This window comes from Marmota marmota, unplaced genomic scaffold, assembly GCF_001458135.2.
Source record: "Marmota marmota marmota unplaced genomic scaffold, marMar, whole genome shotgun sequence".
NCBI classification, from domain to species: domain Eukaryota; kingdom Metazoa; phylum Chordata; class Mammalia; order Rodentia; family Sciuridae; genus Marmota; species Marmota marmota.
In genome coordinates this window covers 10,364,066-10,385,627 of record NW_026000243.1, presented here as the reverse complement: position 1 = coordinate 10,385,627, position 21,562 = coordinate 10,364,066, and the positions used below count along the sequence as shown (strand labels likewise).

Genomic DNA, 21,562 nt, shown 5'->3' with positions numbered 1-21,562 from the left:
GGTCAGGCAGCTGAGAGATCAAGGGAAAGAATGAAGAGTCCCCAAATAGGTCCACACGCATATGGTCAGTTTATTCTAATGAAGTCATCATTGTCATTTGATGGAGAAAGAATAGTCTTTGAAACAAATGGTTTGGTTCAATTGGGGATGCCTTCTGGGGAAATAGTCAGTCCAAATCATGTGATATGTAAACATGAAAATTGGACCTCCTGATGGTTATTGCAAATGTACTAGTTCTCATCTACAGAATGCTTCTAAGAGAATGTACCTCAATTGTCTATGCTTGCTTATGGTAAAGAAACCTGTAGTTTGCTCTTTTGCTAGAGAATGTTTATTTTACCCAGGAAATTACTAGGTTATACCAGAATATAAAATGGAGATGATTCAAGAGAAACTACTCCCTTTGGGTAACTGGTCCCTGTGTGGCATGTATCACCTAGAAATCTACCTCCATTCTGTGATGGTAGTGACATTCTGACATGGAAGAAAGGACATGGAGATACTGCTGGCAGTTTCCAGGACTCTCCATGCTTTGCTCTTGTTTTGTTGCAAATTACATCCTGAAAATGTTTAGTGAGGTTTAATATTGAATCATATCTGATTCCTGTCAATCTGATTATACTATATCAATTTAGCATTATTTCAAATGTATTTACATTTAATGTAATAACTTATATGATTGGGTTTAGGCATAACATTTTCCTATTTGTTTTCTATCTGTTTATTTTATTTTTTTGTATTTTATTTCTAGTACTCTCTTCCTAGATTCTTTTAGGCTACTTAAATTTTTTGTATTAATTTATTTCCTCAACTAGTTCATTAGAAATAATTATTTTTTATTAATTTGTAGTGTTTGTTCAGTGATAACAATATACATTCTTAGTTTCCAAGTTCCAGAGAAATGAAAACTTATATTCCCATAAAAATCTGTACAAAAATGTTCATAGCAGCTTTATTTTAATAGTATCAAACTAAAAACAGCCACATTGTCTTTCAATGAATGAACTGTTAAACTGTGACATATTGATATCATGGAACACAACTAAATAGTAAAAAAGAAAGAAACTATTGATACATGCAGTTGTGTACATCCACAGAGATCCAATCAGAGAAAAAGCAGTAAATCTCAAAAGATTAAATACTGCATAACAATATATATGTATACAGATTATTAAATTACAATATTTTAGAAATGAAGATTAGACAAGTGTTTGCTAACAATTAGAAAATGTGAGGAGGGACCAGGTAAGGTTTTTTTTTTTTTAATTGACTTTATTTTTTTAAATACATGACAGCGGAATGCATTCCAATTCTCATTACACATATAGAGCACAATTTTTCATATCTTTGTATATAAAGTATGTTGTGTCTTCATACATATAGTTTGGATAATGATATCCATCACATTCTGCCATCCTTGCTAATCCCCTGCCCTCTCTCTTTCCCTTCCATCCTTCTTCCCTATCTAGAATTCATCTATTCCTCTCATGCTCCCCATCCCTACCCCTCTATGAATCATACCAATCATGGTACCAATCATGTTGCTTCTTTCAAAATCCTTATATCAGAGAAAACGTTCGACATTTGTTTTTTGTGGGATTGGCTAACTTTACTTAGCATTATCTTTTCCAATGCCATCCATTTACCTACAAATGCCATGATTTTATTCTCTTTTATTGCTGATTAAAATTACACTTCAGTCAGAATGGCAGCTATTATGAAGACAAACAACAATAAGTGTTGGCGAGGATATGGGGGAAAAGGTACACTCATACATTGCTGGTGGGACTATAAATTGGTGCTGCCAATATGCAAAGCAGTATGGAGATTCCTTGGAAATCTGGGAATGAAACCACCATTTGACCTAGCTATCCCTCTCCTCGGACTATATCCAAAGGACTTAAAAACAGCATACTATAGGGACACAGCCACATCCATGTTTATAGCAGCACAACCTGGAGCCAACCTAGATGCCCTTCAGTGGATGAATGAATAGGTGAGGTTTTAAAAGGCAACACAAGAGATCATAAAGATTATAAAAGTGTTCTGTATCTTCATTGTGGTGAAGGAAACAAACAACATATATGAAAAATTGTATAGAACTACACAGACATTTGAGTACAGGGGAAACTACAGACATATGAATAAGGACAAGAGATTACAGCAACATCTGTATCCTGGTTATGATACCATACTAAAATTTTATAATATTTTATCATTAGAACAAATGTATAAACAGTGCACATGGGATCTCACTGTATTATTTCTTGCAAATGCATGATAATCTATAATTATCTCTATTAAAATTTCAATTAAACTTATAATCAGAGTCAATTATTGTACCAAATACCACTTCATATCCTTCTCACTTATCATTTCACAAATTAGCAGTATAATTCCATTGTACTTACCTATCAACTTTTTGTGCTCTTAATATCTTTTACATATGCATAAGTTATAAACCTTAACCCACAGTGTTATATTTGCTTTAAATATAAGTAGTCCTCACTTTACATACTTTTGACAGAATTTTCATTCATTATCTTTGATTAATATTTGTCAGATTTCCATTACTATAACACAAACTTCACATAATCAACTAATAAAAAAGAAGTTTTATTATGACTAATGATTTCAGAGGTTCCAATCTGTCATCAGTTGGCCTTATTGCATTTATGTCTGTGATGAGACAGTACATTGTGGTGGGAGCACATGGCAGGGAAAAATAGCTAATCTCTTGGCTGGGAAGTGAAAGAGGAAGAGGAAGAAACCAGGGTCCCACAATCCCATTCAAGTTTACATCTCTAATGACCTAAAGATTTCTCTTTTCCTACACCTAAAAGTTTTCACTACTTCCCAATAGCACTAAGCTGGGGACCAAGACTTTCTCATATGGGCCTTTGGGGGCTCCTGATCCAAACTATAGCACCAGTCCTCCAACAATGCGGTTTATTAGTTCAGTTACTACAATATATTGATTAACTGTGAGCAGTTGCACAAGATATAAAATTTGCTTCTAGCTCTTTAGTTCACAAATCACAACATAAATGACAGATGCACATCATGATTGGTACCAATCATGTTGCTTCTTTCAAAATCTAAGGTTAGAGCTTGGTGCAGTGGTGCACGCCTGTAATCCTAGCAGCTCAGGAGGCTGAGGCAGGAGAATCACAAGTTCAAAGCCAGCCTCAGCAAAAGTGATGTGCTAAGCAACTCAGTGAGACCCTGTCTCTAAATAAAATACGAACGAGGGCTGGGGATGTGGCTCAGTGGTCAAGTGCTCCTGAGTTCAATCCCTGGTACCAAAAAAAAAAAAATTCTAAGGTTATGTCACTGTGCATCTGTTATTTAGTTTATGCACAGGCTGCAAAGTATGGAGTTGTGTCATCTTCTTGGTTCCCACACCACAGATGATCTCACATATCATTTTACAAAAATAGATAACCAACTAAGGAAGTTGGCCAATAAAGACAAAAGTACATGAAAGGAAGAATGAAAGATTATGTTGGAGGTGAAGTTTGTGTGGAACTTCATTGAAGTTAAGAAGAAACATCTGTATGAATGTTGACACTGTCATCCTAGATATTCTGAGGAGCTTGATGAAGGTGTTCTGGGAAGTTTCATTCATCAAGATAAATAAAGTATCTATGAAGGAAAGGGTTATAATGGTGTCTAGAAGAGAGAATGCTGCCAAAATACTTGCACATTCACATTAAAAGAAATTTCAGAGACATTTCATGATATTGAATCCTCAGTGGCTAAAATAGAAGCTGGCCTATGCTTAACAAGGAATATAAAAATGTTCCAAAGCATAGAACAAAGGCTCATTCTGTGTCAGAGTTTATAAAATGAAGACAACCACTTTTCAAACTACTCTTAATAATTCATTTTTATAATGAAAGCACTTCAATTATCAACATTTCTAATGTTTTAATTATAGCACACCAAATAAATGTTTAGTATATAATTTTAAAATTTTCTTATCTATTCATATAATCAAGAGAGAGTTAATATATTAAATGATTCTTATTAGTGATTTATAGTTATATGTATTAGTGGGCTTCATCTACACTGGATATAATTAGCTTCATTTTAGTCCCTTGATACTTCTCCTGCCCCTCCCTTCCTCCCTTTCCCTGTTCTCCTTCCTTTACTGTACTGGTCTTTCTTCTATTTGTTTATTGTTTTTAAAGTGGAACTTTATAGATAGATAATGGTGGAATTTACTGTGGTATATTCATATATGTATGTAGCATAATTTGGTCAATTTCAATCTGTAGTTCTTCCTTTTTGTCATCCCTCTTCTCTCCCCCTGAACACCAGAAGCAGATGAATGAATAAAGAAAATGTGGTATATATAAATAAATAATAGCTTTACTCATTCATAACAAAGAATGAAATTATGGCATTTTCTGGTAAATGGATGGAACTGGAGAGCATGATGCCAAGTGAAATAAGCCAGACTCAGCAAGTCCAGGGTTGAATGTTTTCTCTCATATGTGGAACCTATGACAAAATAACAGAAAAATCAGAGAGTTAATGTCATGATAAAACAATTTTAAAGGCCACAGAATAATCACATTTTCTTCGTCAATTATTAAAATCACTTTTCATAGCTTCAACCTATTCAGTTATTTTTATGATCTCATGGTGAAGACTACCTATAGATGGTTTTTTTTTTTTTTTTTTAGGAAATATTGAGACAGGGGAAACTGTAGTACTTTGTATTTACTTATGTATTTAGCATTTCTGTTGCTCTTCTTGCCTCCCTGTATAACTTAATATCCATATGGAATTATTCAAATACTCCTTGTATATCTCATGGTGAAAAAATTCTTTCAGGCTTAAGTTACCTAAATATTCTGTATCTGACCCTCATATTTAAAGGATTTTTTCACTGGGTATAGCATTCTAGGTTGATAATTGATTTTCTCTCGACACTTTAAAGTTTTGTTCCATTTAAGTTCAATAATCCTCATCTTTTCCTATATGGAATGTGCACTCCCCTGAGCTGAGCTGCTTCAAGATTTTCTCTTTCTCTGATTTTTATTGGTTTTCCTTGTATTCATTTGCATGGGCTTGTTAAACTCTTGGATCTGAATGTTATTTTTCATCAAATTTGATAACTATTCAACTATTGCCTTTCTTCAAATATTTTCTCTGCCCCATTCCCATTCTATTATCTTTGCTTTTATTTTATGTATGTTGGATTGTTTAAAATTATTTCATGGATCCCTGAGACTTTGTCCATTTTTATTTATCAGTTTTAATCTCATTGAAATTGGATACCTCTTATTAAAAAGTTCTAAAGTTCATTGACTTATCTGTTATATCTAATCTACAATTAAACCCACCTAAAAATTTTAAAAAAATTAAGTCTTTGTACTTTATCCTTCTAGAATTTTCCTTTTGTTATTTTTAACAAATATTTCTTTGTTTTCTTGTTAAGACCATATGTTTTCTTGAATTTTTAAAAGTTCTTTGAACATATTTTTTTAAAGCTATCTTAAAATTTTTGCTGAAGCCAACATCTGATTCACTTGAGGGGTGTTTCTATTAACTGATATTATTTTTCCTTGGCTAGGGGTCTTATCTTCTCATATTTAGGCATTTTTCGTACATTTTTATAGTTTCGTAGATATCGTTGCTGTATACTGTAGTGACTGGTTTATATAATCTTTCTCTGAAAAGTTACTTTTTTAATTGACTTTATTTTTTTAAATACACAACAGCAGAATGCATTACAATTCTTATTACACATATAGAGCACAATTTTTCATATCTTTGTATATAAAGTATGTTACTTTTACTCTAGAAGGTAATTCAATTATTGAAATGATTTTGAACTTATAAATACTTGAATTTTTGCTTTATTGGCATAATTTGTGGAAAATACAATGTATTTCCAAAGACTCTTGAATTTAGCAATGCTCAGTTCCCATACTGTGTCTTCCCTGAGGCCTTTGTCAGTGTTTGCTTTTAGATTTTATTAGGGAGGGTCTAGTATGGTGTACTCTCAGGCTTGTTCCTTACTCCTAAGGCATGGCCTATCAGTGTGTCAACTTGATTCCCACGGAACTAACAAGATGTCATTTCAGTCCCTCTACACAGGGGGACCAAGAATTTGCATGCTCCCCAGAACTGCTTTATCTTTAATATAACTATTTGCTATCACTTCACAACATTCCCTGTCTTTTAAGACTCACCTGGGCTTAACCTGGGGAATATGCAACCCAGCCTTTTGCCAGAGTTTTTTAGGAAAGTTCTCCATGATTTTCTCATGTTTTCCCCCATGCCCTTTTAGATGTGCTACCTCCTTTTCTCTGTTTCTTTGTCTTGCAGATCCCAGCTGTCTCAGCTCCTCTGAACTATGAACTCTGTACCTTTACCTAATATGGCTACTGTGTTAGATTGACTCTTAACTCATGTTGATAAGATCAGGAAATTATACACAAAAAGAAACCTGAGAGAGTCATGAGGCTCACCTCAGGAATTTTTCTTCTTTCAATGATGGGGATGTGGAATTACCTGCTGTCCAGTACCTGAAAGCAATTGATTCATATATTTTATTCAGTTTATGGTTAATTAAGTTGGTAGGGCTAATTTACTGCTAATTAATATGTGTTATTCAGAAGTGGCAATCTCACATTCCATTTAGAATTGATCAATGTCTAAGAGTCAGAGACCCAGTTCATAGGAAAGGAAAACTAATTTGATGTATCCTAGCCCCTGAAACATTATCTAAGTGAGAGCACCTGATATCTCGTCATTCATTTTCTACTCACTCTGACTTTTTCTCTATCTGCATTATACTGGGAACATCTTATTTTGATATTTATGCTTATGAATGAGGTTCATCCAGTACTGAATGAACCCAGGAATCAACCCTGATCTTCATGTGCTATCTAGTCACTGCACACTTGTTTTCATGAAAATATTGGCATGACAAGACAATGAAATGAATGAAAATGAACAAAACCATATTTTCTTGGTTTTAAGTTATACCATCTCCTTCTTCAATTTTATTGGCTCTGAAATGTAAATTTATTTTGCACTGGAAGTTTAAATTTTCTTTTGTTTCCAGAAAGAACTAATATAAAATTGATGCCTTACCTTAAAAAATAAATGGGATTTACCATCAAGAAAGGTATTTATAGACATTTACTAATTTGCATTCTACTCTGATTCTATTTCTTTTGGCTCAAAATTTCCAAATACTTTTTCACATGTTATTGCTAGAAATTGCCTCTTTTCTTCACAGAAAAGAAAACAATTGATTTTTTTTAAGCAACAACAGTGGATTTAAAGAATTGCCAGGAGAAATGGCTCTGTGATGTTAAAATGCATTTGTACTTAAAAATCTGAGGTAATCTTTCCTAAATTTCATTAAGTATAGGATAAAACATAATGATGATGATAACAGATAATGCTGTACTAAGGGAGGCCTTACCTGAAAATAGGGGAATTGACCTGAGAACCCTTGCGAGCTGAAGACCTGAAGACTTAGTTTAGACTCTAGAATTCCATTTCCAATTTCAATGATCCTTTCGTCAGATATTTTCTGAGCCAATACAGATTAGCTCAAATTAAGGGAGACTTTATTATGGAAGATTGATTGTAGGTGTATTGTTTACCCACCCTGGAAGAAATATTCCATCACATTGCCATGTCTTATTTAAGAAAAGAAACACTTCTCCTATCTTGACATGTTTATCATTGTATGCTTGAGCTAATTATCTTTGTGGGCTTAGTTTAGCTCCTGAAACTGATAGATTATTATCACATCCCCTAGAGATGATGCATGCTACACATATGCAGCTGCATGCCAGGAGGGGAACATCTCTAAAGTTTCATCTTTGTAGTTTACTGGGAATTGTTTATCATAGACCACATCATTACATGGCAGCATGTATTAAGAGCTTATGTAGAGAGTAGTCATATCTATATACAGCAATGTACATAGAATATGTGTCTTATATGTTACATGTGCCTGTGTGTCAACTTTGCTGCTTTATGTAACTTAAAGTAAATGAAGGTTTCATTGTCTTGATTGCTCAGCTGAAATCTAAGGTGCTCTATTTCTCATTGGTTTATTTCTAAATTTCCTCTATGTCAGGTTCAAAATTTAATAACTCTCCTCCCCTCTGTCTGTGTCTTCTAATCTAAACCCTTAAGGCATTTTAGCAGCTAACTCTAGATAAGCAGCATTCTTTCTGTAATTGGTAAAGTTAGGGTACTCCATTTTCATTACAACTTGAAATTCACCAAAGCCACCCTGCTGGCACAGAAACTGGGGAACAAACATTGGCAGGGAAGATTTCATCTGAACCACTGACTTTATCATTCATCTTTTTCTAAGAGGACCCTGACTAGCCATTTAGAACAGTTGCTACCAACTGGGGAATGACAGAGTTGGAACAAGCACTTAGCCTTCCCACAAATGTCCCTTGGTCCTCAGGTTCTCTTGGGTACTACCTTTTTTCCTGTCTCCAAGAATTATACCCATAGCTGGATTCAGCTGATATACTGAATGATTGATGATATTTTGAGGCTGGCACTAATATAGGCTGAATGAATTGGGGACTAACAACATGGCAAATGGCCCATTGGAACATTTTTTGAACTCCATTTTTCTTAAAAATGCTACTAGACTCCCCAAAATGTAAGATTCTTGGTGCTTATTTTCTTGTATACAATCATTATGGCACATGGAGAATTGGTTGTGTAAGAAAGGAGGCTATGCAGGAGGCCTGTGAGACCAACTACAACCCAGATCTTAATATCCTGTTGCTTAGATTCCAAATCCTGTGTGTTATATTTTTCAGTCTCAGAAACTTAAATTCCCATGGTTCCTGGTCAATTATGTGCAGTGAGTTCCCTTAATTCCCTTGGCAGACATTTTCTCACATATTTTGAGGTTAAAAGTAAGGGGGAAAAAAAAACTTTCCAAAACATAAACCCCAAACTAAAAAGGAAATGTTGTAGGAAATGTTGAAACTGGGAGCCCGGGTGCCATGGCAACTTGTTTTGCCAAGTTCCCCTCTCAGACAGCTGGACCTTGCTTGCAATGGTTGCTTCTTGGATGGGCTTTGACCACCAGTTATGTGGCTCGAGCCAAGTTTATTGAAAAGGAAAACTGGATTTGGCATGGTCCCATCTCCTGGGAACATCATATATACAAGAGCTCCTGATTGCTTTGTTTGAAACCATCTCCAACCATCATCCTTTCTGTAAGGAGGGTAGAGATGTCCAGAAGCAAAAAAGTTTAGAAAAAAAAGAAAGGGAATTATTTGGTTGTTAAAAGGACAAGACTCTCTAGGACTTTGAGAAGGGCATTTTCTCCTGTTAATATTATTCTCAAGAAACATTTCTGGCATTTTTTTCTCAGGGACAAGGAGCCATACCAGCAATGAGACAGATCTTCCCCTTAAGGTTTTTATGGTCTTACTGAAAAACCATGGCACATATAAGGTAGCAAGTGATAAGTACAGGCAATATTTTAAGAGGTGCTGCCTAGATGTTGAAGGAGCCAATAGTGGGGATGAGTCAGGGACATCAGTTAAGGTTCAATGCTGGAACACTGCTAAAGCAGACTAAATCTTTGACAGTTATTTTTCCAACAGAGGGTCAATATCCATAATATATAAAGTATTCAAAAAGTCGCCACCATAAAAACCAAGTAACAAAATCAATAAATGGGCAATTTAACGAAACAGATGCTTAAAAAAAGAGAAAGAAAGAAAGAAAGAAAGAAAGAAAGAAAGAAAGAAAGAAAGACCAATGATTAACAAATATATGAAATAATTTTCAATATCCCTAGCAATCAGGGAAATACAAATTAGAATAACATTGAGATTTTATCTCACTCCATTTAGAATGCAGCTATTAAGAATACAAACATGATGTAAGGAAAAAAGTACACCCATACACTATTGCTGGGATTTGTAAATTAATATAATCACTGTAAAAATCAGTATAAAGTTTCCTCAAAAGACTAGAAATGGAACAACCATATGACCCAGTTATACCATTCCTTGGTATTTATTCTAAAGAATTAAAGTTATCATCCTATAGCAGTACATGCATACCCACGTTTATAGCAGCACAATTCACAATAGCCAAACTATGGAACCAGCTTAGGTGTCCATAGGTGGATGAATGCATAAAGAAAATGTGTTACATATATACACAGTGGAGTTTTATTTAGCCATAAAGAAGAATGAAACTACATCATTTTTGGGAAAATGGATGGAACCTTAGAGTATAATGTTAAATAATATAAGGCAGGCACAGAAAGCAAGAATTAGATGTTTTCTCTCTCGTGTTGAAACTAGAGTTTAAAAGAAGAAAAAAATGTGGGGGAATGTATTATGAAAATAGAAGAAAGACCAGTAGTGTAGAGGAAGACTACTGGGGGAGAGAAGAGGAGAAGGAAAAGGGAGTACTGAGGAATTAAATTGACCAAAATATAGTGTTCTATTTATTGTGTTTATGTATGAATATGTAACAATCAATCCCTTCAATATGTATAATTATAATGCACCAATAAAAAATTCAGTTTGGCTGGGGATGCAGCTAAATGGTTGAGTACTTGCTTAGCATGCACAAGGCCCTGGGTTCAATTCCAGCACTGTGAATAAAAATTCACAATTGAATAAAAGAAAAAAGAAAGAAAGAATTATTGGGGAACAACTGCAGGTGTTTGAACAAAGAAGTAGATTAATAACATCAGTGCTTAGGAGATTCAATATACATGGCAAACCATTACAAAGAAAGATACTGAAAGGAGGAGAACCAAAACAGAAATCCCACCTATATTAGTTTAATTTTATTTACTCTTTCTTGAAAGGCTATTCTATTCTGCATGCTTCACAGAAAAAGAAGATAGGCAATTTTGAGCCCAAGTTTTCTGAGCTCTTTGAGAGAATTCAACTTTTTATGAAGCTAACTGGACTCCATCTGATGTGCCTTTGGTTTACATGTCTCAAGAGCCACCATCTGCCAAAAACTAATCTCTATACTTACATGGACATTATTTATCTCAGAAAATGGAAGATTGGCATTTTCTGTAGCAGGAAATGACATCTTTAACTCTTTTGAGCCATTCCTCCTCAGTAGAGATGCCAAGAGGCTGTCCTCTCACGAGGTGAGGTGGTAGAATCCTATACTCTCCACTGGGAAAATAACCTTGGAAGTGAATTCAGCAGGATCCTGCTTTTAGAATTCAAGATAAGCAATATGAGTTCTCTCCTTACAAGCCTATTACACATTATATGCAAAAGAAACATATTATCTTTTAAAAAAACTATTACTGTTAGTGAGAATATTATATTTCAATCCTATGGCATTTTTTTATTTTCCAAGTATTTCTAAATAAATAATAAAACTCTCTAAACATCTACCGACTGTGGTAAAGACCACTATGAATTCCAGTATGAATTAATGGAGCATCAGCATTCTAAAATACATACTCAAAAGAGAAATGCCAGTGAAATAAAAAATCTAGTTCAAGCAGTAGTTATTGAGGGATGCTACCTGCTGGTGCAGAGTACCAGTCCCTTGCTTGTTTTCAGAGAAGTGTTGGTACAGGAATCTGTAAATAAATAATAGCTCTCATAATAATTGATATAATTGTCAGGAACAGACAGAAATCATTTTAAAGCATGGGTGGACACATGGGAGGGCACCACCACAGAGCAATGCCCAGTGGACACTAGTTCCATCTCGTTTTCCTTTTCCCTTACTATGATTCCATTCATAGCTGATGTTCTTTTTTTTTTTTTTTTTTTGAAGGGTGAAGTACTGGAGGTGGAACCATAAAGGGACACTCTCTATCACTGAGCCACATCTCTAGCTCTTTTACTGTTTTTTTTTTTTGTTGTTGTTGTTGTTTTACTGTACATGTCAGATATTAAAATGGAAATAAAATAAAGATGTGGACGGATGGAGTATCAATCATTATAGAATAGGAGGAGTATATGTCATTCAGCAAGGAATTCATATTGGTATTCCTTCTTTTCCCCAAACAAACAAACAAAAAATCATTGTTTTCAAGTAAATATAGCTGTGTCTCAAGTAATAAGAATCCTTAGGGGAAGAAGGATACAAAAAATTATGTAACTTTTAATATTCTTTATTTCAGTTAATCATAAGAATCCAGTGAGGTCTCTAATATTATCCCATTATTACTCATGATGATGCTTGAAGATGAGAGGTAACTTTCTGAGATTATGCAGCTAGTGGGTATGAGGGTAAGTATTTAAATGCATATCCAATGTGATGCTCTGTAGCCTTGTCTATTTGACCATGTCCCTAAAGAAGAATTTGTAGTTAACATATAAAATGCTCTTAAAGTAATGCTTCTAAAGAACTGGTGAGGCATGGATGTATTATGTTCTCCTAAGAAGTAAAACACTTTCTCAGTGATCCCTTATAGGAGGGATTGCAAATTCAAAATCCCACAGCATTCAGGAAGGAAATAAAAATGTGTGAGTTTGACTGGGTGAAAGATAATGGAAATCTGTAGGACCCAGGGAGAATGGAACATCTTAACCTCTTAAAGACTGTAAAATTGATGCTTTTAAAAACATTCTGTGGTTTAATGAACATTTCTGTAAGATTCACTTATTTTTAGGCACCCTACCTTTTTGAGTGATCCACACACAGAATTTTCCTATATATTTTTTTAATTTACATTTTAAAAAGTTAAGCTTCATGTCAGAACCTTTAACATGCATGAACTAGTTGGGACCCAATCAGAGAAGACTTATTATTATGATTTTTTACATTGGCCCCCAAACAATGATACTACATTAGGAAAGGACTATGAGCCCCAGCCTCATATTGGCTGACTTAAAATATACACCATGACAGGCTCTACAACTAGTCATGAAGTGTGCAGTAAGGTCCAGAATGGAAGGGGTAAGGATTGTTGGTGGGAGCTCTAAAATTAGACATAGCCCCAGAGTTGTTGTGTGTGTCCAATTGACTAGAAGCCTGATATTCTTTAGCAGAAGGAGATACACCAGGCCAGACATGGGAAGGTAGAGCAAAGGCACACAATTTTCTGAATAATGAAACAAAATTCTTTAAAACAAAATTCTAGGATAAATACTTATAAGGAAATAACAACTTCTTTCCAAGACCAAAAGGACAGTAATCTAGTGGGATTCTAACATGGTGCTACTGCTGTGGAAAACAGTGCGTTGGTTCCTCTAAAAGTTTAATATAGAGTGGCCATAAACACAGCAATTCTACCCTTAATTATGTATCCAGGGAATGAAAAACGTGTTTGAACCAAAACTTGTACATAAATGTTCACAGCAGCTCTTCACAATAGCAAAACGATAAAGATAACTCAAATGTTCATCAATGGATGAATGGATAAACAAAATGTGGTGTATCAACAATGAGATTTTATGGAAGGAAATATTATTTCACCACAAAAGAGTATGTACCAATGCATGATGCAACTTGGGTGAAACTTGAAAATATTAGCTAAGTGAAAGATGTCACTTATATGATTACCATTTGTATGAACAACACAGAATTGTGCCTTATCTATAGAGATGGGAAGTAGAGAAGTTGTAACAGCTGCGTAAGTTGGGGGAGTAGGTATGTTTTTCTTTTCAAGGTGAATGTTTTAAAATTCACTGCAGTGATGGTCACACATACCTATGAGTACACTAAATGTCATGGAACTGCACATTTTAAGTGAGTGCATTGTATAGTCATGGAATTGTAGCTCAACAAAGCTGTTTACAAAAGGAAATCATGTCCCTTGGGCCTCAGTGCAATCCATTCCATCTCAGATAGTTCTATGTTCCTTATTTGAGACCTGCATGTCACCAGTTGATTATGATAATGGCCTGTGCTTGGGTGGCACCTTTCTTTCAAGGATGTCAAGTAGTTTGCAAACACTAATTAAGCCTGTATTGCTGGCAGATTGGTAAACATTGTTTTACTTCTCACAAACATTCAAGCAAAGCCACTCTGGGGATCCCTGCTTTGATGCAATTGATGTAACCCATTTCCTCTGGCTGGTTGGCTCCGGGGCATTTTTAAGGATGCAGGAAGGGAATTTAGACACTTGCATGTTTTCTCTGGTATTCCAATTGTTATAGGAATTTCTAGGAACACTTTTTGCAATTTAACTGCCACATCAACTCAGGAGATAAGAATGATTGTTCCTGTATGTCATAAGAGAAAGCTGGAATCCAGAAAGCGTGTATGTGCCAGTCCAAGTTCTTGGTTCCAAGCACTAGAAATTAACTAGTGTGAGGAGCAAAGGGACTAATCTTAGGTATGCTTGGCAGCACACATCATTAATGGAAAGAGAATGAAGAAGCTGAGGACACCGTTGTTCATACCCTGGTACACTCCCGTGAAACACCATGTCCATCACAAAGCCACTGCAGGTACTGCCAACCTTGGACACCTGTGGTCAAGTGAATGGTTGCCCCTGTATGTGGTTAATCTCACTGTCTATATTTTGTTTCGCTCCTTTAAGAGTCAAAGTTCTAAGCTCATATGTCTAACTTGCCAAACTGAAGCCACACCACTATGCGTTATGGTCAAGATGCAGAGAAAGGCAGTGCCATCTGATGAATCTTTTGTGGGGAAACAAAGGCCTAGTCTGTCATTCACCAAAGCAGGTGAAGTACAGATGCTGGGTTACTAAAATGACATGGAAGATATAAAAGCACATTTCCCCCCAAATTTTCAAAATTTGTTATATATATGACAGTAGAATGTTTCTGGACACGTTATACATACATGGAGTAGGACTGACTCTAATTAGGATCCCATTCTTGCATTCTTGTGGTTGAACATGATGTGAACAAGGTTGACCAAGATACTGGCTGGTCAGGTATTCATATATGAACATAGGAAAGTTATGTGAAACTCAGTCTACTGTCTTTCCTCTTTCCATCCCCCTCCCTTACCTTTATTCCCCTTTGTCTAATCCAATGAACTTCTATTCTTCCCTCTTCCCTACATTATTGTGTCTTAGCATCCACATTTCAGAGAGAACATTCGACCTTTGGTTTTTTTGGGACTGTCCTATTTCACTTAGCATGATGGTCTCCAGCTCCATCCATTTACTAGCAAATACCATAGTTTAATTCTTCTTTATGTCTGAGTAATATTCCTCTGTGCATATACACCACATTTTCTTTATCCATTCATCTGTTGAAGGGCATCTTAGGTTGGTTCCATAGCAGAGATATTATTAGTTGAGTTGCTATAAACATTGATGTGCCTACGCCACTGTAGTCTTTTTACACTGTAGTCTTTTTACGTCCCTTGGGTACATAATGAGGAGTGGGATAACTGGGTCAAATGGTGGTTCCATTCCAAGTTTTCTGAGGAATCTCCATACTGCTTTCCAGAGTTATTCCACCAATTTTCAGTCCCATCAGCAATGTATAAAATGTACTTTTTTCCCCACATCTGTTCTTACTTATATTCTTGATAATTGCCATTCTGACTTGAGATGGAATCTCAGTGTAGGTCTAATTTGCATTTCTCTAATTGCTAGAGATGTTGAACATTTTTTCATATAATGGTTGACCATTCATATTTCTTCTTCTGTGAAGAAGCACAAATCTTTTAAATCTTGTGTTCTTTCTATTGCATCAATCTGAGCTCAAATTTTATGTTATTTCACTTAATATGCACTGGCTATCTTTTCAAGGAACTAGCTGAAAACACAGAGAATAGAGTCAGACACTCTGCCTCATGCAGCTCTGGGACAGTATCAGGAATGGTGAAGGGAAAGCAGAGTGATAATATCAAATATTCTGTGGAGGTATTTCCATAGAGCATTGGTAGCTTCCAGGAGAGGTACAAAACCCAGGCCTGAAGAAGAAAGTGGGGGCTTCCTGAAAGGAAGTTATACCAGTTTGTGGGCTAGCTTAGGTCCAAATCTTAGTTTTTGGCTAATTCTCTTCCCTACAGTTTTTGTGGTTTTTTTTTTCCTATTGAGTATTTACTGAAAGCATAAATAACTATCCTAACCACCTGTGATTAAACTCAGTTCAATGAGAGTAGATTTATTATTCTTAAAGAAAGGATTTTTATTATAACAAGAATAAGTGTATACATTGGTAAAGATGGCTTCTACTTATAGTAGCTTCATCAAATTCTCAATGCCCTATTTTGTGCTGACATTAATTAATTAATTATTTGTTTTCTCTTTGAATAAAAAATTTGAATATCTACCCTGGATGCCTGGCAAATGCTAGGCATAACAACTACACATTGGGCATCTACTATGCACTGAGAATGGACAGTGAATAAGACAAAGTGTCTATCTATATCCTTGTGGGGAAGGCAGAATATAGACAAACATATATATTTTGTCAGATACTGAAAAGTATTATGAATAAAAGCAAAAAAAGAATAATAAGGGTGGAGTATCTGCTATCTTAAATAAAGTGGCTAGGGCCAGTTAAGCCAAGACCAGAAAGTATATTTCAGTTGAATGAGGAAGACAGAGTTGAGTCTTGGATGGGGCATGATACTTTTTTCTGGTTACATCAAAAGTTGCTGAAAAAGTAGAGACTGTGGGGCTGCGGATATAGCTCAATTGGTAGAGTGCTTACCTCCCATGCACAAGGCCCTGTGTTCAATTCCCAGCACCACAAACAAAACAAAACAAAAAACGTAGAAATTGTCTCAAAAAAATATATTGTGGCTGCCTACTCATTGGTTACTCTAAGTCTGGGATGTAATTGTTCCTTCACTGGTAGGTGAGCTAATCAGGATGCCAAGTTAGGCATTAACTTGGATTTAGATGCAGAAAAATCCACAATAGGTTGCTCCCATTTGCCACATATGATTCCAAAAGGTAATAGTCAAGATTACTAAAAATAAAAGGTCTTTGGATTGAATACCAGGATCATTTTCTGGTCCCCAAATCGGGATGAGTACAATTTAGTATGCATTTAGAAGAGCAAAAGTCAGGTGTTTCCACATGTGTTTGTGTGTATGTATATACATGCATGAATTATTTAACACCAGCCTCTGCACGGGAGGCCTAAGATTAAGAGGACTTGAGGGATAAATAGAATGAGTAGAGGATAATGTGAGAGGAGCATATTCCAGGAAAGGGCATTTGTGGAGGCAATCATGACTGTGGAATTGTCCAAGTTTTGGGGTTTGTTAGGAGTATAGGAAGCAAAGTAGGTGAGAAGTGAGAAGTAATGTTAAAGAGGTAGCTTAGGGCCAGTGTCCTAACCTTAAAAACAATTGAATATTTACCCTAAATGCCTTGCAAATGCTAGGCATAAAACTTATTGGGTGAATGTAAATGTCAGGCCCTGGGCAACAATGAATAGCTTTATGTGGAAGGGTGACAATGTCATCAGATTGATGTTTGAAGAAAGAGCAACCTAGGTACAGGAAGGAAAACTTGTTTGAAGTGCAGATTTGGAGTCAGGAATACTCATCAATCTACAGACTCTAGAAATTCAGATAAGAGCTACTGAGAGGCCTGAACTGGAGTTGTCTTGGGAGGTAGACAGGGAAGGGTTTTTGTTTTCTCTCCATTAGTGTTGTGCATGCCCCTGTTCAGCGAGTATTAGGCTAAGAATATCATCAAATGTACCTCGTTTATTGAAAACTCCTGTGGGAAGGTAACTTCTAGGGGACTGGAGATAAATTTTCATCTTCATGTAGAGTTTGTGAAATCCTAAAATATATCAATACACCAAGTAATAGGATTTTATATGTATTTTATATTTATATATTTTAGTGTACACATACAGATTATGTATGTGTAAATACATATACACATAGATAGATGATAGATAAATTTAATTCGGTAAGCCTTATCCACCATGTTTCTATCTGGAGTTAAGTATAAGATAAGGATTTGGGGGCTCTCAATTTGCTCTCTTATTGCTTGTTAGATTCTCATGGGAGTTTTATGGGAGTTCAGAGATTACCTAAGGTGCTTCTTTTTTATTAGTGCATCCTGGGGCTGTTTTATCCCTAAGGCAGTAACATTGGAGCATTCAACCAAATCACTCCACCAACAGCTCTCTGTCTTCTGGGATCAGAGTTATTTCATTCAGAGCACTGCTTCCTCTCATTGAAAACACATGTTGGAACATGGAAATCCAATTTCCTTCCCCAGTTTCCATTAGAGAGTAACAAAGCTGATGGGTGGGAGAGAGCCAGAGAGAGTCTTAGAGCATTTATGAGTCGACCAGGGCATGCATCACATTGTATTTGGACCTTATAGAATCAGGAGAATCCTATACTAAGATCATTGGCTGAGAAAGGAAACTTTCAGACTCAGTCTAGCTCGGACTCACTGGCTTTGGTAACTCTTTTGCTCTTTCCCTTCTTCTGAACATTATGGCCTACTTTATGCCAAGCATTATTATAGACAGTGGTGTGCAGAGGAAAATTAACTTGACTCCTGCCATAAAACTGCTTTACCAACAGTCTTGGTAAAAAAAAAATGATAAATAAACAGATGACTAAAATATGGTAAAATAAGTGTATGGAAGAGATTTATATTTTCATTTCTAGAATGTTTTTTTTTTAAAAAAAAATCCAAGAGGCTTGTAAATTTCACTTTAATTTCCTGTTAGAGAGTTTATGGTTATATATTTTAATGCTTCACCAACTTTACTTCAAGAAAAAAAGTTATCTTAATTTCCTAGTCTATATTTCTGCAAGAGAGTCAATTGCCTACTTCAGGAAGTCATAAACACAAGTGCCTACAAGGGTCAGGCAGGTGACAAGAATGAGTGAAGGGGCAGGTGGGAGGGTTGAGGGTGGGTAAATGGAGGAACACTGTCTTCTGAAGCGGGCAGCTGCTACTTAAGGAAGGCAGATTGTTGCTGGGCAGAAATACACTTCCAATGATGCCAGCTCTTATGGTTTTTCAAGAGAAACTGGGTTTTATGTGAAATCTCTGATTTTTAAATGTTAGGAACTAACTTATATAATTAAAAAAAAAAAAAGATGCAGTGCCAATGAAACTTCCTGGATTGGATTGTCCAGTGCAATCACAGTGGGTGTTCTAAGAGAAAGGTTTGTATGAACTCCTAAGGAGGAGTGTAAAAACTATGACGGAAATGCCTGAAGTTATCAAATAGCTCTCATCAGTGAATAATGCCTTTGTTTTGGAGAGACAGAAAGGAAAACTCAAATACTTGTCATTTGCTTTCTTCTCTTTGCTATTGCAAAGCACTTCACAGTGTTTTGAAGATAAACAACACTCAAGTAAACAACACTATTTTTTTCTTTGAAGATAAAATCAATCCTAGAACATACCCTTTGAGACCTTGAGTAGGTCTGACCATTTTCCTACACCTCTTGACACACAAACCAAATGAGCTATTAATCCTTTGAAGAAACTAGCAGATGATTCAAGGTTTCAGTGGCATGATTGTCCCTGGACAGGGATCTCCTACCAGAGCAGTTCCATCCAATCACCTGGTCTCTTGACAGTGAAGATCTTGCCTTCCTCCTACCCCATAATTCTCCTCCATAACACTGCTGGAAGAAACATCTGGGATAGAGCAGCTGTCTTCAGGGCTACCCCTCTTCTGTGCCCATTCTCTGATTCTAGGTATCACTGAATGTGACTTTGTCAACTGCAGCCTAAGGGAGAGAGACATACTTGGCCTTTAAATATTGGAAATATGACAGATATGATCTTCCTTGGAGGATGAGCAGAGGTCCGGGATGCTGTGAGCAGTGTACCCTTCTTACAGGACGGGGCATGGTGTTGGGAGGCAAGCTTCTGACCTCGGGGCTCTGCTCCTTTGGCAGGCTGTGTTCTCCAAACTCTCAACGGGTGCCAGCTGCCCTTTGCTTTCCACCAGCCAATGGCTATAAATACAGTCACATTTCCCACATACTGTATTTATGTTTCAGAAAATGTCTGCGTTGCATACGTAATGTAAGAGATATAATTATAATATTTCAAAACTGGCCAAATTTCGTGAAATATAAAATAACAGATGGCACCACACAATATTGGTGCGGTGTGCTTCGTTTAAATCATAACTGGGGCCTGAAAATGTTCCCATTCGGCACAGGGTGGTGATGAGAGTATATGTGTTGAAGGGTAGGGAGGTGGAGTGGTTCCCCTTCTTTGTCCTCACAAAGCTTTTCTTTTCAGGGAAAGCGGAGTTATAAAGCTACCCATTTCTAATAGCCACAAGTATGGCCTTGTCCATCTACCAATTGTGTGCTTCCCAGTGTTCCTCTAGCTGATGAATAGGAAGTGTGACCTGTAAAACGGAGCTGTGATTTAGACCTTGCCAGCCATAAGACATCAGACCCTTGTTGAATGGGTGGCATCAGTCTTCCACTGGTGCCCATTATCAATTATCCACCAGGAAGCTGCAGCCAAAATTGTAAACCTTCAGATACGTATTTTCCAGATTTTTTTTTTTTTTTTGTGTGTGTGGTGCTGGGAATTGAACCCAGGGCCTTATGCATGTGAGGCAAGCACTCTACCAACTGAGCTACATCCCCAGCCACTCAGATACTTATCTTCCATCTTAGCAGTTACACAGGACATTCCTACACAGGTATGGGTTGTGGAACATGGAGAATCAGCAGGTGATACTCACTTTGTTTGAACTCATCACTTGCTACCACCTTCATCCAAGGTCAACAAAATGTGAGATGTTACTGATTTGCAAAACGACACTGGACACTGTGTTTAGTGGGACACTGGAGTTTCCTAGTGTAAAATCAGGAAGCTCTCAAAGTCCCAGAGTTATCTAGAAGGAAGGTCAGATTAGGAAACATGAGCCATCTCTGGGACTCAAATCTTTTCAAACCAAACCAAATGGCTCATTGATGTGGATAGGCTGGGCTTTTAGAAGTACTTACATAAAATCTGCCTTCTCCACATCGTTGTGGAGTTTTTTTCCTATTACAGTTACCTTTCCCATAATACTGAAGAAACCACAAACTTTGCTAGTAGGTTTTTAGACCTCCAAATTGTTCATGAACAATCCAGGTATAAGAATCCACAAATGCCCAATTCCTGGCTCTCCTGACCTGTATATGAAGTCTTTCAAAACACATCTTTTATTGAGCTAGAAGGTAGAAGAATCAGGCCCATCTGGGCTAAAAAAAAACAGTGGGAATCTGCACTGACGTGTCTGATGGCAATTGATTTCCATAGCTCCTGCCCATCACAGATACTTGAATATCAAATGTAAGTAAATCATTGATATTTGGGGGATCAACAATTAATGGTTGGAGACAGCAGGTTGTCACATAATATAATGAAGAATATTCTTATACTTGGAGTAGCTCAATGTTTTAAAAATTCCCCCAAGGAAAAAGGTATGCTCATATATTGCTGGTGAGACTGCAAATTGTTTTAATAACTCTGGAAAGTAGTATGGAGATTCCTTAGATAGCTTGGAATGGAACCACCATTTGACCCAGTTATCCCACTCTTCTGTATGTACCCAAGGGACTTAAAAGCTGTAGACTACAGTGGTGCAGATACATCAATGTTTATAGCAGCTCAATTAATAATAGCTTGGCTATGGAACCAACCTAAGATGCCCTT

The 21,562-nt window shown here is 36.4% G+C and overlaps 1 non-coding gene across 1 annotated transcript; it reads right to left on the bottom strand.

Moving 5' to 3' along the window:
* Positions 1-20,431: 20,431 nt before the first annotated feature.
* On the bottom strand, positions 20,432-20,505 carry Trnav-cac. Its single transcript has one exon. It is a non-coding gene; the product is annotated as a tRNA-Val (tRNA).
* Between the last annotated feature and the right edge of the window lie 1,057 nt (positions 20,506-21,562).